General features: G+C 49.1%; 1 long non-coding RNA gene across 1 annotated transcript; it reads right to left on the bottom strand.

Moving 5' to 3' along the window:
- Positions 1-920: 920 nt before the first annotated feature.
- LOC134525468 (uncharacterized) lies at positions 921-2,426 on the bottom strand. Its single transcript, XR_010073787.1, has 3 exons — positions 2,372-2,426; positions 1,606-1,671; positions 921-1,097 (listed from the first exon to the last, which is right to left on the bottom strand). It is a non-coding gene; the product is annotated as an uncharacterized LOC134525468 (long non-coding RNA).
- Positions 2,427-16,386: the final 13,960 nt, after the last annotated feature.

Raw genomic sequence — 16,386 nt, 5'->3', positions numbered from 1 at the left:
CTCAGGGTCTGTGGCTCTGTAGCGAAGTACTCTTGTTTCTGGCTTACAGTGCAGGGTCCCTTCACCTTTCTGACACGATTCATTGGCCAGTGAAAACATAAAGTCCTCATCAAGGTAATTTATACCAAATTCACCTGGTGGGAAGAGAATCCAGTTCTCACTGTTTGTTGCTCAACTACCAGGGCTCCAGCAATGTGAGGCATGACCAGCGTTGACTGGAAAACAGGGGGACTGGTGACCACAGTGCATGGCTAATCTGAGTTGTGTTTCTGGGTCAGGGATCATCAAACACTGCTGCTTTGTGCATCAGTGGGTTATCAGTCTAACACCACACCAAGCACCTGAGCCTACACTTCTTCTGCCTAGGTCCTGGGGACCTGTGTTCCCTGGAACGCTCTACCATGCCCAGTGAGGCACAGCAGAGGGGACCTAACATCAGAGGGGAAGGAGGGAACAGGGAACTTTCAGGAGAGGCCACAGAGAGGATGGGACTCAAGTAATCCTGGCAATCATAGAATCATCGAATTGCCTAGGTTGGACGGGACCTTTCAGATCATCTAGTCCAACCATTGACCTAACTCTGACAAAAACCATCACTAAAACATATCTGTAAGCACTACATCTACCCCATCTCTCTGCACCAGTCACTCTAGATGGACTGGCAGCAACTCTTACCTTCTGTCAGCAAACCAGTGTTGCAAGAGAAGAACCCGACCTACCTGCTCCTCACTCCCAATCACTTACTCAGTCTTTTAAAGAAGGAGACTGTGTCCTGGTAGCCACGGATAAAAATCTGGTCCAGAACCTGCAGGGGGGAGGTGGCAGTCAGGGCAGATGAGCCAATTATAGCAGCCTCAAGGCTCTGGGTACCTGTAGAAGCAGCTCACTTGACGTGGGGGAAGCTGAAAAACATACTGCAAGCGGCAAATGTTTCTTTTTGATATCTGTAAAATACAGTCAGAGAGCTGGAAAGTGAAGAAGGCAGATGGGCCATCTCTGGGACAGATGTCGTATTCACCAGCGAAACCAGACACGGTGATCGTGGTCCGGGACACAAAGTTGGCCCGCCACATGCCAAGTTCCCCATCAACGTAACGCTAGGAGAGAAAACAAGAAACCCTGAGACTTCATCTTTTCAGAGAGAAGAGTGCTGTGTCACATGTGCATGCATTTGGGGTTTCTTCATGATCCAGTCCCAAACTAGAGTGACATACTGGGGCTACAGAGATCCCTTTCCAGGGAACAGCCCTGACCACTGTCCCCTGTGCTCCAGGTCTACACCCACCACCTCTTCCCTTCCAGCTAAAAAATTACTCTCTAATAAAATCGGGGGAAAGCGCAGCAAAAAGGAGTTGAGTTAAGCCCATGGACAGGCTGAGGGAGATGCTTTTGTGAGAAGATCAGTTCTGTCTGCAGTGAGGTGAAATTGTGGGGCACCTAGGTTCAGTTTTTCCCTGCACAGACACTGCATGAACACATCACCAAGCAATTTTGGTGGCAAACACAAGTATAAACATGCTTAATGCCACCACTGGAGAAAGCATATGGGCTAGATGGGCCCTTGGCTGACTCGGGATGGGGTCTCCAAACCACGAGGCTACTCACCACTCCATGGTACGTAGGAGGTAAAATCCCAAAACACACAGGGACGAAGCAGCTGCACATTATGGCCTGGGGGTGAGACGGGAAGCACGGAGGTGAGCAAAGAGCCACAAAAACGCGTTGCCTTTGGGAATGGTGGCTCATCTGTGAATGCCAAAATGGGGACTCATGGCTGAGTTGTGCACCACTGACTACCATGGACCAGACCATGCCTGAAATCCACAGCCAGGGTTGCAGAAGCAGGAAGGCAAGCTGTGAAATGCCTCATTTTGCTCCCTGCATACTCAGGCCCTGTAGACAGAATTACCTAGGTTGGAAGGGACCTTTAAGATCGAGTCCAACCATCAACCTAACATGGATAAAAACCATCACTAAACCGTATCACTAAGCACCACGTCTACCCGTCTTCTAAATACCTCCAGGGACGGAGATTCCGCCACTTCCCTGGCCAGCCTGTTCCGATGTTTGACAACCCTTTCAGTGTAAAAATTTTTCCTAATATCTAATCTAAAGCTCCCCTGGAGCAACTTGAGGCCATTTCCTCTTGTCCTAATTAAAGATAATTCAGCCGGCAATAAAAAGGGATGATTTCTTTTGTGTATTATTTTCAGCTTGTGACCCTGTCTGGCTTCAGAGGGGGCAAGGACAGAAATCATGGCATGCAATACTCGCGATGGCCCAGGCTTCCCCCGCGGATGCTGTGGGGCACGGACAGGCAGTAAATCTCACGCAGCACCTCCCCTCGCAGGGTGGCTGTGGCTGCTCTCACCTGAATGAGGTCCTCCCTGGAGGAAAACTCTGAAACTGCCACGCTTCTCCAGTCGTACACCCGCGTGAGGATAACGTGCAGCTTCCCAGATACCAGCTGGTGGGCGTTCGGAGGCAGATATTTGTTTAAGAGATCCTTTAAGATTTTAAGGATTTTTCCTCCAGTAAGACACATCCAGTAAGAGTTTTTCAGAGTATCAAAGAAGGACTGCTTGATCACATCTAAAGCAAAGCAAACATTCGAAACCCCTTATGTTTACGTACTTTCTCAGCTGCACTTCCACCTGGTAAAGGGGCATTTTACCATGCTGGTAAACGCTCATAAAGAACCATTATTTTTATTAGGGCTGAACCTCTCATGAGGGGACCTAGGTTTTTCAAGGATCTTCAATATTTTGTTCTCTTTCCCCATTTCCCTCCGTTTCCTCCAGAAGACATCTTAAAACTTTTCGGAGATATGGGAGAAAACCGACAGGAAGCCTTTGTGTAATATTTCCTCCTGTTGGCTCTGCATCTATATCCCCTAATGTATTTCTCAGCTCTGTGACTATAATTTTCTTTTTATTTCACGCAACAGCAATAAGGATCCTCTCCATATTCAATATTTTCTTTGCCCTCTGTGTTTTAGGAATGCACCAACAACCCCAAATGCCTTATTAGAGAGGGCATTCCTATTTCTTGTATTAGATATGCTTACCATTAATTCAAATAAATAAGATGCAATGACTTATTTAATAACTATATCTAGTCTATTTTCTCTGTGCTGGTTAATTTACTCACTTTTCCACTCTTAAAGAAGCCAATGAAGTAAAATTCTGAGGAATTAACCACTGATTAAGGATAATTAAAAAAAAAAAAAGAGATCTTTTGCAGCTCCTAAATTTCCAGACATTCAATCTTTTTAGACACAGAATAAATAGAAGCTCAAAGCCCTTACCTATATCACACTCACACAATCCAAGTGTAGCTACAATCGATCCTGAAGATGCCCCATAGATCCTGGATGCAGACTTCAGTATGTCAGGTGACAGGTCCCGCAAAGCGGCAAACACTCCAGCTTCGTATAATAGCAAGAAACTGCAGCCTCTGAACAGTATAGAGAAAGGTCTTCCCTCATTTCCATTTATCTTCATCACCTCTGCTAACACCAAGCACTCAAGCTACAAGAAAGCAGCTGCCCAGGACAAGTCCAGAGGTTTTTTTCTACAGCCAGCCAATACTTAGCTGTGGCTGTTCCCAACCTGATTCTGTTTCTGACCACACTCTTGCTGTCTTATATCTCTGTTGGACACAGATCTCTAAGCCGAATGTTCAGTGAAACATTAGCAGCGGGCAGAAGAGGATGACGCGATGTCTTAATACCTGAGGCCACTCATTAAAATAAAATTACGACACCACAATATGTTTCTAAGGCGTGCGCTTAGCTGCTGGGTAAAAGCCCCAGGTGACGTGGAGGGCCACATGTCGCACTGGTGAGACCAGGGGTGGTCAGCAGCACCTCAGAATTGAGCACTCCAGAGAGAAAAGCTGGTTCCCCAAGCTGGTGCACTGCTTCAGTGGTATCCTGGGGCCTCTTGGGATGTAGGAATCAGCAAATATTCCCTGGTATACAAGAGTCTTGCAAGATGCTGCTCAAAACTGTCTTGCCCCATTTGTAACATATTACCAAACCCTATTCCAGGGAGTGCAGAAATTGGAGAAGGTGATCGGATTATTAAAGAAATCACAAGCCAAGTTGTTCTCCTAGTTTCACAATTCCAGGGTTTGAGTTTGCTTACAAAAGGGTAAAAATACAGAGTCCAGGTAACAGCTTGTGGCTTCAACTGCCTCCTAAATGGCTGATGTTTCAGTAGAGCAGGTCAATAAAGAAATAAAGAGGGTGAAAAAGTCTGACAAACACAGTGATCTACTGACTATCCATCCAGAAATGCAAAGCCTTCTTAGCCTTGCAACTAGGCAAGACATTGGGAAAATGCTACAGGGGAAAACAGCACTGAAAGCTGGGCAAGAGCAGAAACAGCTGTCCAAGACAAACAAGAACTTGGACATACTTCTCAGATACATGGAAATCTACCCAATGTTTTCAGGTAAAAAGGCTCCCAAAACCTCCTAGGAGACACTTCTCTCCCTCTTGCTGTGAGCCAAGGCAGTGCTGGGTGAGTTTTGTGGCTGGATGCAGCTCTGATCTATGTAAGGGGGCTGCAAAGCAACCCTGATGATCATGTAGCAGCTGTGCTGGACATGCTGGTGCTTACAGGGTTGTGGTCTCCGCTAAACCCCAAACTCTTGTTTAAACACCATCAGCAGTGTTAATCCAGCCACAATTCCACATGGGAGTGGTGTTATGTCACCACCCAGCTCCACCCAGGAGCCAAGGCACTAAGCTCCTTGCACACACCTTGTATGAACATTGCAGATCCCACTGCTGAACTGCAAAGGAAAAAGAGCAAAGAAAAACTGAAGACTCAGGAAGAGAGGAATAAATATATTCCATGCCTAATCAAGAGAATAGATGCTTTACTCTTTAGTGTAAGGAATCCCTAAGAATTAACTGCAATGAGGAAGAGCCAATTCTAGAAGCTGCTCCATGCTGTTTATCAGATCCAAGCGGGAACTGAAACCCACTGGGGAGCCACACAAAGGAAGCTCTTGAGATTAAAGAAAACTTTGACGCCCAACTCCAGGACAAGGGCAAAAAACCAGAGCCAGCCTTGCAGAAGCAACAACATTCCCATTGCTTCAAGCCCTAGGTTCAAGCCTCCTCCCCTAAGTCAGCAGCATGAGCAGGGAGCTAAAAGTGTGCCACATTCTTGCACCGCTTTCCAAACACCACTGGTATTACTCAAAACACAAATAAAACCCATGGATCAGGCCGCACAGGCCATGTTTTACTCTCAATTGCATCTTTGTATTATTGAGATAGTTTGTAAATCCATTTGTTTTAGCTTCTTACCCAATCTTGCAGCATCAAGAAGTAAAGAGTGTTTGCAGTGGAAAAGTTCAGGGAAGCCAAGTCTCCACCTGCTTACTCCATCACTAGCAGGTAGTGCCATCTTCCCCTGTCTTTCAAACCCTTGGGCTGTCCCTGGTGTCTTTCAAAAGGAGCAGAGAGTGGAAAAAAACCCACTGCAAACCTGTTTACACAGCCCTGGGTGGGCTTTGTGTCAGTGAGAGGCAGCCAGACCTCAACAGTGGGGCCTGTAATGCAGAAGAAACGCAGGTGATCTGAAAAGGAGTGACCCAGATGGCATAAACAGGAATTGAGAAATCCTGCTGTGGAAATGCACAAGCTGCTTCTTGGCCTCTCTCTGCCCTGCACCAAGTTGGGACACAGACCATGCGCATCCCCGCGTGATGCCCTGAGTTTCAGGTCTGTTGTTTTGCCAGGCCAAATGCCCTCATGCTCTTTGGCACGTGTCACATCTCCATCACCGGGTCAGAAACATCCCCTAACGGAGGGACCCTACTCATTTGTTTCTCATTTCTTCATCCCAGCTTTGGGGACAAAGCCAAGCTTGGCCTTGAGCAAACTGGCCATCCAGGCTGGGCCACTTTGAAGCACCACTTCAGGTAGCCAAATGAAACAAAGGAATCCATGTGCATTCACAAAATGACTGATAATACAGGGCAATACCCAAGATAGGATTTTCCTCCTATGGCATTAAAATAAAGCAGAGGCCGACCCAGCAGCCTAGTGAGGACGCAGCAGGGAGCAGGCTGACAGATGCCAAGAGGTTATCTTGGCTCCCCAAGGTGGCATATTTCAGCCTTGAGCTGATGCCAGGCCAAAATGTTTCTTTCACAGATCTTCTGCAATGACAAAGCTGTGACCTCAGGGCTGCACTGTTCTGGGAATCCAGTAGGGTTCCTAACCCACATCGGGTTTCTGATGTGCGAGTCATTTCAAGAGAAAGACTTTGAGGAATTAATTTCTGTGGGACAATGAATCACCTCACCACTTTGAATCAGACGTGCAGTTTGTCAGACTTCAAGCACCAGCATGTACCTCGACAAAGACACTAAATGGGCAGCAGATGAGCTGGTACTGCTGTGCCTTGTGGGATTTAACTCGCTGTGAGCTGTAGGTGCGTTGCTTCCCACACAGACCACTGAATGTCCAGAAATATCACCTCCTGCGACTGAGAAAAAAGGAAAAAACTGAATGTTTTTTTCACTCAGCCATGTATAACACAAAGACACTCCCCTGGACAGAGTCTGGCTACTCTACATGCATGACCCTGGATGAGAAAGCTTTCAGCTAGGCAGGATGTTTAGGGCGAGAGGCAGAGGTCAGGAGGGGCTGAGCTCACCCAAGCTGTGTGCTGAGTCACCTCCCAAAATTTCCTAATCCAGCTATACTTGTAGCAGTGCCCAACACTGATCTAAAAGCCCCATGACAGCTGGAGGATCCCTGGCAGAGACAAATCCTGCACAGGACCAGGAAGAATTTTAAACCCTGAAGCTGCTGATGTCCAAGACTCTTGGAAAAAAAAGTTACTGACTTCAGGATGTTGAGCTGGAGAGGGCTCACAGCTTGCCAGAAAAATCAAAGCTCCTGCGAGACTTCCAGAACACAGACAGCCAGCCCCTTGCTGTTAGGAGTCTGCTTCCTATCTCCTGGGATCCACAGGTATTAGCCTGGGCTGTATCCTCTGTCATACGTCCTAGAACAAAAGGGTGCAAGTTCTGGCTTTGGCTTCACATTTAGATTAGCCAGACTGTCACAACACCAAAGCTTTCATCAGCCTTGCCTACAGCCCATGTCCTCCTTCCTCACATACACACCTAGCCTCCATTGCCCTGACGCTTCTGTGGATAACCAGAAGCAACCCGTGACACCCTAGAGTCCAAAATAGGGAAACCAGGCATTCCCTACAGCTACAGCAGGAGGAAAAAAGTAAAGGATTGGGGGAGAGAAACAAATCACTGCAGAAATTCAAGATAACAGCTTATTTTGGGTTGAAATCTTCTCGTGTAAGAGCCTAATCTCAGCAAAAATCAGTTTATGTCTCTCTTTTCACTTCATGGGAGCTGAACATTTTTTATTTGTGTCTGAACAGTCTGTAAAGTGATTAATCAAGGAGTTTCCTTGGCACCTCCCCAGCTTAGTGCACTGAAACATGAGCGTGAACAAAGGTGTGGCTCTGACAGTGGTCTGAACTCGCCTGTGCTGGGGGAAATGCTGTTTCTCCCAGCTTGGCAATGCGTGCCGTGCTCCCCCCGTGCACCTCGCCTGCCTCTCAGCCAGCTCTAGTGTTATATCAGCACGCAGCACTGATCTGGAAACAAATCACTTGCTGCCTCCTCACCAGAAAAGGCTGACACTGGTCCCAGGGACCGTGCTCCCATCTGCCTGCCCTCCTTCCAAAACACTGATTTTAAAAGAGTTCACAACATTATCAATGTTTTTACCACTGATTTCACTGACAACCTTTATTATAAGTAGGGAAGAGAAAACAAAATGGATTCATGATCCATCCTAGACCTTGCCTTATAAATTGGTATTTCTGTGACTTTGGCAGCTCCCAGAATGTACCCCAACATACTGTTTGTTTTGGTTTTTTTTCTTATAACAGGAATGTGGCATAGAAACCTCCAGCCTGTACTATGTTTACCATTAGTTATAGAAACCCTTCCCCTGCTCACGTGACAAGTATCTCATCCAGGCACATGACATGATGTCACTGTCTGCAGCAGCCCGATGAACTGTCCTGAAGGTGATGAAAACCACTGACTTCACAGGTGTCCTATGGCTGCAGGCAAAGGCTGTAGCATATGGTGCTCACAGACAGACAGACGACTGCCATGAGACTGGGGCTCTCTGCTGGAGGTGCTTTCCTGCTGATAGCTGCGCACGCAGGGCTTTGAGGACAAGGAGATAGTCAAAGCAAATCACCTCCAGTCTGAAGAAGTTAGGGCAGGCATTACTTCATGTCAGACTAGCTGATATTCTTTAGCCTTAGCAGACCTGTTAAGATCACCCTGTAATACCAACAAGCTACCTTAGTTGTAGATGTTACATGATATGAGAGCAAAGTTGCATCATCTCCTCTTTTTAGGTAGGGGAGAAGAGGTGGGACAAGCTGCTTCCCTGTCGAAAGGCAGCCAGAGACACTCTGCCTTTCTGGCTGTTCCCCATCTGCGCTTATGCCCACACCTCTAAGGAGCTTTTCCGTGCTCTTGGCTGTAGGGTTGCTGTTGCCACCCAGGACATCACACCACACATTCTGGCAAAAGAAAAGCCCACAGAAAAGGTAGACTTTAAAATTTTAAGACCCTTCAGCAGCGCAAGGGTGCAGAAACCTACCGGCCCTGAGGCGGAACCTGAGCATCTCACATGGGCAATTTAGGAAAAAGAGCTAGCTCATGCTCTAAAGAGAAAAACCACAACTTGCAGAAAACCCTCCTCATCTTTATGGGCGTATTTAGCATTTTATACCAATAATGCAGCCATTTAAGAAGCCAGGACACCCAAACCTCTCTATGATTTGGGAGCACCAACACCTAGTGCGCATTAGAATCATAGAACTGCCTGGGTTGGAAGGGACATTTTAGATCATCTAGTCCAACCGTCAACCCAACACTGACAAAAACCATCATTAAACCATATTGCTAAGCATAGTGATAATAATTGTTAATGACAAGACCCAGCCTTTTGCTTTGGCATCTGGCTCAGAGTATAGGAAGGGGCTAGCACCTGCAGCGCCTCCGAGCAGCCAGACCAGGCCTGACTGAGGGGTCTGTAAAATCCCCAGAAGGGCTGAGGGAGCCCTCAGGGGAGGCCAAGCGGCACGAGCCGACGGAGGGGTGAAGGCCCCACCTCAGCACCACTGACGGGAACGGCCCCGGTGTGTGGGGCCAGGCCCGGCCCCGACCAGCCCCACAGGGAACCGGGCGGCCCCACGCCGCCCTTTCCCTCACACACCGCCCGCCCAGCCTCGCTCCCACCGCCTTGACGTCACACCAATCCCATCCCACTACACCCCTCTCCCTCCCTCTTCTAGCCCCACAGCACCCCACAGAGAGAAGTAAATACGACACCAAAAGAATCCGCTCGCGGCAAAAAAAAAAATGCCCGGCTCTCGCATTTTTAAAGGCTCCCGGTGCGCGCGTGCGCGCGCAAGGCCGGCGCTTGCCGGGCCCGCCATGTTGGAGAAGGGCAAGAGTGAGGGCAGGAGGCCCCGCCCCCTGCCGCGGGTAGAAAAGGCGGGCGGGGGCAGCTGGGCCTCAGTGAGGTGATGGGGTGTGAGCGGTGGTGGTTGGGGGCCGGACCGCATTTCTTTCTATGGTGTCTCTTGTATGTTCAGCTCAACTCTTAGGCTCCTCTGTGTGTAGTGTAGGTGGGCTGAAATCAAAATCTAAGGTACCCTGGGTTTAAAGGCCAGGGCTGTTCACCAGGTCTTGGAGGGTCCCAGGGTCATCAAGAGGCCTAGGGGAGCAAAGGGAGCTTTGCCTGACACTTCTCTGTATGTAGCTGCTTTCCTTGAAAGCAAAAGAACAAACAGACTTGTAGGCCTCAAGCAGCTTCTTAGGGTTTTTCCTATTTAAAGTTTGAAATAACAGGAAAATTAAGGCTGAGAGTTCTCAGAGGAGGGTTGTGTTGTCCAGCCCTCCTGGTCAAAGCAATGTGAGCTGGAGGATCAAACCAAGATCTGATTTAGGTGTGCAGGAGTGCTAGGCTTCAAAAAGAAAGGTCTCCTTGTTTGCAGGAGGAATTAATAAGCCTCAGTAGGTGGGCCCATGTGTCTGAGGGCTCCCTCAAGCACTTGGCAATAGTCACAGTCTCATGAAATGCAGCTGCTTGCCATGAAAGGCACCAGCTGCTTTGCACTGGGAAGGGATGAAAACTGTAGGGAGAATTCAAAATATTTTAGCAATAAAGGTTTTAGGAACTTAAATAGTAAAAAGAAAACAACCAACCAACCCAAAACTGAGTCTTTTTCCTGTTCTGGGCCTACAGTCAGGTCTGGCTCTGTCTTGTGGCACAGTGTTTCACTGAGGGAGCATCAGTTTGATGAGGACAACGGTCCTGATGCTCCTTATAGGTGTTGGGTTCTTTCCTATTCCTGTTTTGGCTGTTCAGCTTCAGCACCCAAAGCGATTGTAAGCTCCAGGAGACTTGGAAGAAGTAACACTAAAGCAATTATAGGGAAGTCTAAGATCAGCTTTCCAATCTTTAAACACTTTGTACTTAAATATGGCACTGAGCTCTCAGCAAACAGATGGTTTGACCTTCCTCCTGTGTCACTTGTCAGAGCAGGTTGGGCTGTGAGTCGCTGAGTGTTTGTCTGGGAGCGGAGCGGGGTGGCCGTGCCATCTGGCGCGTGGCTCCGGACGTGCTGGATCATGCTGATCATCAGCTTTTGGGATGGATCCGGCGTCAATACAAGCAGCTCCCTGGCAGCACCTGCCTGGTTCAGAGCCCAAGCGATGAAAAGCGGCTCTTGGAAGGGAAAAGAATCGGCGTGGTGGTGTTGTGCCGTCAGATGCAATCACACAATCCAGAATAAAACCCTACATTTTAAGGAACAGTCCTGCAATGGCTGTGACAAATGACTAGAGGAGACCAAATGGAGTTTGTTGTCCTTATGTCCATGGCATTTAAAAGCCAGCAGGCTGTGCAGCATGTATTCAGTATTGCGTCATCGTGCCAAAGTCAAGTAATTGATGGGACCAGTAACTATCTATATGAGAGCATTAAATGCCTCGGGAAGATGAAGAAGACCCCAGGGAGCCCTTGGCATCTGTCACTGACACTTCCATGAAGGAGGAAAATGCCGATTGCTGGGCAGAGATTAACCTGGAGTGGCTTTCCTAGCCAGGGCATGTGAGTGAATCCTCTGGTCTCTAACTATTGTCAAGTCACAGCCCTTTTGGTGCCTCAGTTTCCCTGTTGTAAAGGAGGGGACACTGCAGGTCTGTAGGCACAGGGGAAGTTGCGGCTATGGATTTACGGAGGGACCCATCTGGCCGGGTTGGTGCGAGATGTACTGTTTTGTGTGAACGAGAAAATGACTTGTTGATCAGATGGCGGGGCGGCGGGGTTTCAGGTGGAGGGGAGGGGGTGTGCTTGGAGGGTAGCGAGCACAGCAAGGCAGCAGACCTCCCCGTCTGTCCCTGGTCTGTCTCCGTTTCTGAATGAGTCACATCCCTTCTGTCCCTACATGCAGCCAATACGAGAGACATGGGATTGACGTGGAAATTTGGGCCATGCTGGTACAGCCCACACTGGCACCAAAGGTGGACTAGAGCCAAAGGTTCCTGCTCCTTCCGGACAAATAACTTTCGTCTTTAGCAGGCAGGAACACGCTGAGCCCCAGGCTGCTTACTGCATCGCTGCCCTTTCCTGGCCATATCCCATGGGATAAACCACAAAATCCTGGTGTCCCATGGAGGCAATACCCAAAATAAGGTCATAAAAAGGAGAGCAAGGGACAAACCCTGCAACAAACTGCCTGACGCACCTGGGGAGTTGTTGGTAGAAAGAACACACAGACATGCTCAGACTCTTTATAATCAATAGATTGATCACCCTTAATCCCATGGGATCCTGGTGAAGGCCTGGGCTTGGCTGGATGGAGAGAGCGAGAGCTTTGCCTGAGCAGTGCAAGGGCGAGTCCCCTGGCTCAGGGCTTTAAAAAGTGATTGATTCTAGGATAAAATAGGGTTGAGCCCAGTGCAGGTTGTTGCAGAACTGGTAGCAATGCTCTTTTTCTGGGAGAGGTGGTGGTCCTTAAAGCCCTTCATTCACCCACAGGAAATCTCTAGTGATGTGAGTTGGGGACAGTCATCATATCTTCATGTCTCTGCATGGGAAACAAGCCTGGCACCGGAGTGTGGGTTTGCAGAGCTGTAATCATGGATTTCTGCAGAGCTTCACAAGAGGGCAGAAAACGGCTGCGGAAACGCATGTGGAAGCCTGACAGTGACTTTCTGATGGAAAATTCTGAGGGATGCTCTGGTCTGCTCGGAGGCAGGAGAGTGTTGCAGATTTGCCAGGAGAGCTGGCGTAAACACGTAGCAGAGAGCAAAAACAAGAGAAGCATTCCTGCCGTGAGTACCCTGTGTGAACAGTTGTGCATTTCGTATGAGCAGAGTCACAGCTACCCTCGTCCCTCTGTCTCCTGGAGAGGGCAAAGGGGATTTATTCCAGATACCAGTATGGGGAAAACAGGGAGGAGGAATGAAGCTCTGGGAGGGTGTTCACTCAAGGTTGTGGGAGGTTGGAGAAGGGATGGCTGGATGTGGCCGTGTGGCAAGCTGTTCCCTTGCGCAGCTTAAAGTTCAGCCCCTGTTGCCCCAAACACACTGTTTCTCCTGTTTCCAGTAGTTCCCAAACAGGAATCATGGTTTACACCTAGGCACTGGCCTGGTAATTGGTGTGATGGAGGGAGAAGATGTACGTTCTTCTTGGTGCATGCAACCCTCCAGCCACTGCCAGATGTGCACGGTGGAGTGTCCGGGGACACCCATTGCCTGGAGCGTGCACAGGGCCCTCAGGGCGGCTGCTCTTTGCTTTGCTTCGGTCTGGCCGAGGGAAAACCCTGCCCTGGACAGGTCAAAGCAACCAGCCTTGGCCCTGGGGAGCTCCACGTTTGCAAGCCTTGAGGAAGCTGTAAGAGGAATTTGTATGTGCGAAACTAAAGTCATCACCCGTGCGAGCAAGCCCCTAACCCCCATTTCTCCAGCACCTGGCGGACAGGGGTTACGTGGTGTTTTGAGGCGTCCATCCAGCAAGCCTTGCTGGTGAAGCTGAGGCACAGAGGGATGCTGTGGCCTTAGTCTGGTGCCACAGGGAGGAGCAGCCAGCAGTCCCAGCTTGTCCTTTCCTCCAGGCTGTGACTGAGCCTCAGGGAGCCCTTCTTCCAGCGCCAGGGTCAAATGATTGTCTTTGAACTGTGACAAGAAGGAAGCTGGGAGTGCTGATTTTTCACTCCTCTTTTTCTAACAAGTTCGTTGCACTTTGTGCTCTAACTAGTTGCTAATGGGTTTCTCTGGGGCTGGGATGTTTTGCGTTGTGTTCCTTTTTTCCCTGTTTTTGAAGCAGAGGAGACGGCCTTGGGCTCTGGATATTCTTGCTCCCCTCCATTGATTTGTCAATAGGAGCAGAGCCCAGGAGCCCTGACTGGTGTCCTCCCTGCTGCCCATAACCCCTAGACAGCTGCCACCCACTCGCCGCGGGAGCAGATGGTGAGCTGTGCGGAGCAGACAGTTGCCCAAAATGAGCTTATGGTGTAACCCCACATGGCAGTCCCTGGGTGGGGAGCGCTCCGGGTTGCAAACCGGCACAATGGGGAGCAGAGCAAGGACGGATCCACCTCACCAAGAATTAATCTTAGCCTGCTTAAGTGCTGGGAGGAGGCTGGGGAAACACAGCAGGGCTGTTTGGACCTAGACATGAACTAAACATCCTGCAAAGCAAAGTCTTATGTCTTCAACCCTCATCTGTGAGGTGGGATTTGCCTGGGATGTCCTGGCAGCCAGGCTGACTCCCAGGGAAGCACAGAGCCAGATCCAGGGCTAGTGGCACCTGGACCACCAGTTTTCCCCAGTGGCGACTCTGGCCTGGAGGTGGGACTTGCTCACGTAGGTCTGCTTTAGGAAATCAGTGCCGAAGCGTTTAAAATAATTTACAGGCCAGTTTCACTTTTCAGTTTTGTTTTTTTTTTTTAAGGTACTAAAAATAAATCTTTAGTTGTAAAGCAAAATAAAAACACTGCCATCTTTCATTCCAGTTATTATACAGTAGCTGGCATTCTTTAGACAAAGCTTAAAATAACCATGAACATACCAGTGAAAATAAATGGGTGAGTCATGTTTGTTAATGCAGGATTAGAAGTATTGCTCTTGGCTCTCCTACTGTGTAACATCGCGTGCTCTCTCAAGCAGATACAAGGTTTTGGCCAGCCTGGTGAAAGAAAATTTGGGATCCATCAATTCCAGGTCCTCCTGAATGGGATCTGTGTAAGGAGGTTTTAAACCGGGGGCTGTTTCTTGTTCATTTGTACCATCTCTGGCACTGTGGTGGTGTAAATGCCGTGTAGTGTGAACTGTCAGTAGGAATTAGACTTATGCCTCACTCGTTGGCTATGCAAGCCTGATTTTAAGGGGTTAAATGGGGAAACTCACTCAAATACTCATCTCCAAAGCTGCTGTGAGCTCGTCTGGCTGCGGCACTCCTCTTCGCTCCCTCTTTGTGGCTCTCCTCCCTGGGGCAGGAGTTGGGAGAAGAGGAGGATGGTACCAGCACGGCAGTTTCAGAAGTTGCTCATGGACTTGAGGCTGCATGGGGTCCTTCAGCTGCTCTTTGACTACAATACCCCCAAATTTCTCCTTAGGATGGATTGCGATTGCTGGCGTTTGGTGCCGTGCCTCCTGCCTGCAGTTGGACACAGAGAGGGGCCAGGATTAAAATCACATCTCTCAATTGGTTTTGGGGGTTCTAGAGAGGAAGGACAGAGCAGCTGTGGAAGTGGAGAGCAGGGACCCATGGTGATGTGCTCTTGGGCGTGGCTTACCGGCTTGATGTCTGTCAAAGTCAACTCGCTGCGGCCAAAAAAATGAGAATTTGTGACCAGCAGGACAGATGCTGGAGTTTTCCCTGTGAGTTGCACTCACGGAGGTTTCAGGGTGGTTTAAGGAGACATCAGTGAACCTATGTGGAGCAGGTGTGATCTCCAGGGCTTAAAGGCTTTGACAGCCCAGCTCTGCTGAATCTTGCTGGTGCTCTGGAAGGAGCTACCTTTCCGGCTGCCTGGAGGTGACTGTCCCTGCAGGAGGGATAGCTTAGTGCTCACACGTGTCTGCGTCCTGCTGCCACGGTTCACAGCCTGCCCCGTTAGCACAAGCTGCAAATGACAGTGATTGAAGTCAGGCAGTGACATACGGCAGCGAGGGAGGTGAGAGACGGTGGTGTCGGCTGGCTGCGTTGTGTGGTGGGGGCAGAGAGCTGCTGGAGCCACAAGTACAGCGTACTGTCCTTTTGTGAAAGGACAGACCCAGGCAATCAGAAAGGACTCTGGGAGAAGCAGTGTAGCTAATGTGGAAGATGCAGGGCAAGGATTCAAGCAAGCAGCTGGTCAAGGACCTTTCTGAAGGACCTGTAGTGAGACGTGAAGCAGAGTCTCAGCTGAACCATAATCTGTCTGCATTCAGGTTTGGGCCCACAGCTGCCCTGGCATGTCCCAGAATATCCTCTGTGAGGGTCTTGAGTGGTGCGAGGTGGAGCTCAGCGCTGCCTGGAGGTGGTTTACGCTGTGTGTGGGTAAGGACCGCAGCATCATCATCCCCTAATCATCCACCTGGGGGGCGGGCAAAATGGGAAATACAGGGTACATATTGCCCCCTCCCCAGCCTTCATCTTTTCTGATATCAGCCTCTTCCCGCAGGGGGATTTCCGTGTCTTCCTCTTTCCACGTCTTTAAATATCCTAGTCCAAATATAGGCTAGCAAGAGGGATTGCTTCTACTCCTAGTTAAGAAAAAAAACCCCCACCCACCAGGGACGGGTAGCACTGCCTGGTGCAGCGTGACCATTGCTGTGTTTCTAGCGTGATGCTTTCTTACGTATTGTGGCTACGAGTCCTTAGGTTGTGATGTTCAGGACAGACACAAGCTGAGAACCTTGGGAGGAGAATCAGGGCAAAAAACAACGAAAAAATAATCTCCAAGTGCTGCTGCATGTTGCTGACAGAAAGCATTAGTGTTCGGTTCCTGGGACAGAGCTTGGCTTCGTTAGGGAAGTTAGTAGTGATGCATATTAATCGAGGAGGAACGCATTTCTGTTATTTATGAAGGAGGGTAATGCTTTTTCATATGAATATTTAATCAAGCACCCCCCTTCCCCTGTTTAATTTTTCCTCCTTGTTTTCGGCTGAGTTCAAGTGTGTTCCTGAGCAGGAGGAGCTAAACTCACTGTTGTGCCATCTAAAAAGCCATCCCAGGGTTGTGACCTCCCTTATCTCAGGGGCTTAACACATCCCTTTGTGCCTCTGTAATTATTTTGCTTTTATTATTG

This window comes from Chroicocephalus ridibundus, chromosome 20, assembly GCF_963924245.1.
Source record: "Chroicocephalus ridibundus chromosome 20, bChrRid1.1, whole genome shotgun sequence".
Taxonomy (NCBI): domain Eukaryota; kingdom Metazoa; phylum Chordata; class Aves; order Charadriiformes; family Laridae; genus Chroicocephalus; species Chroicocephalus ridibundus.
Note: the sequence above shows the minus strand (reverse complement) of the source record. Positions and strands in the feature narration are given on the sequence as shown.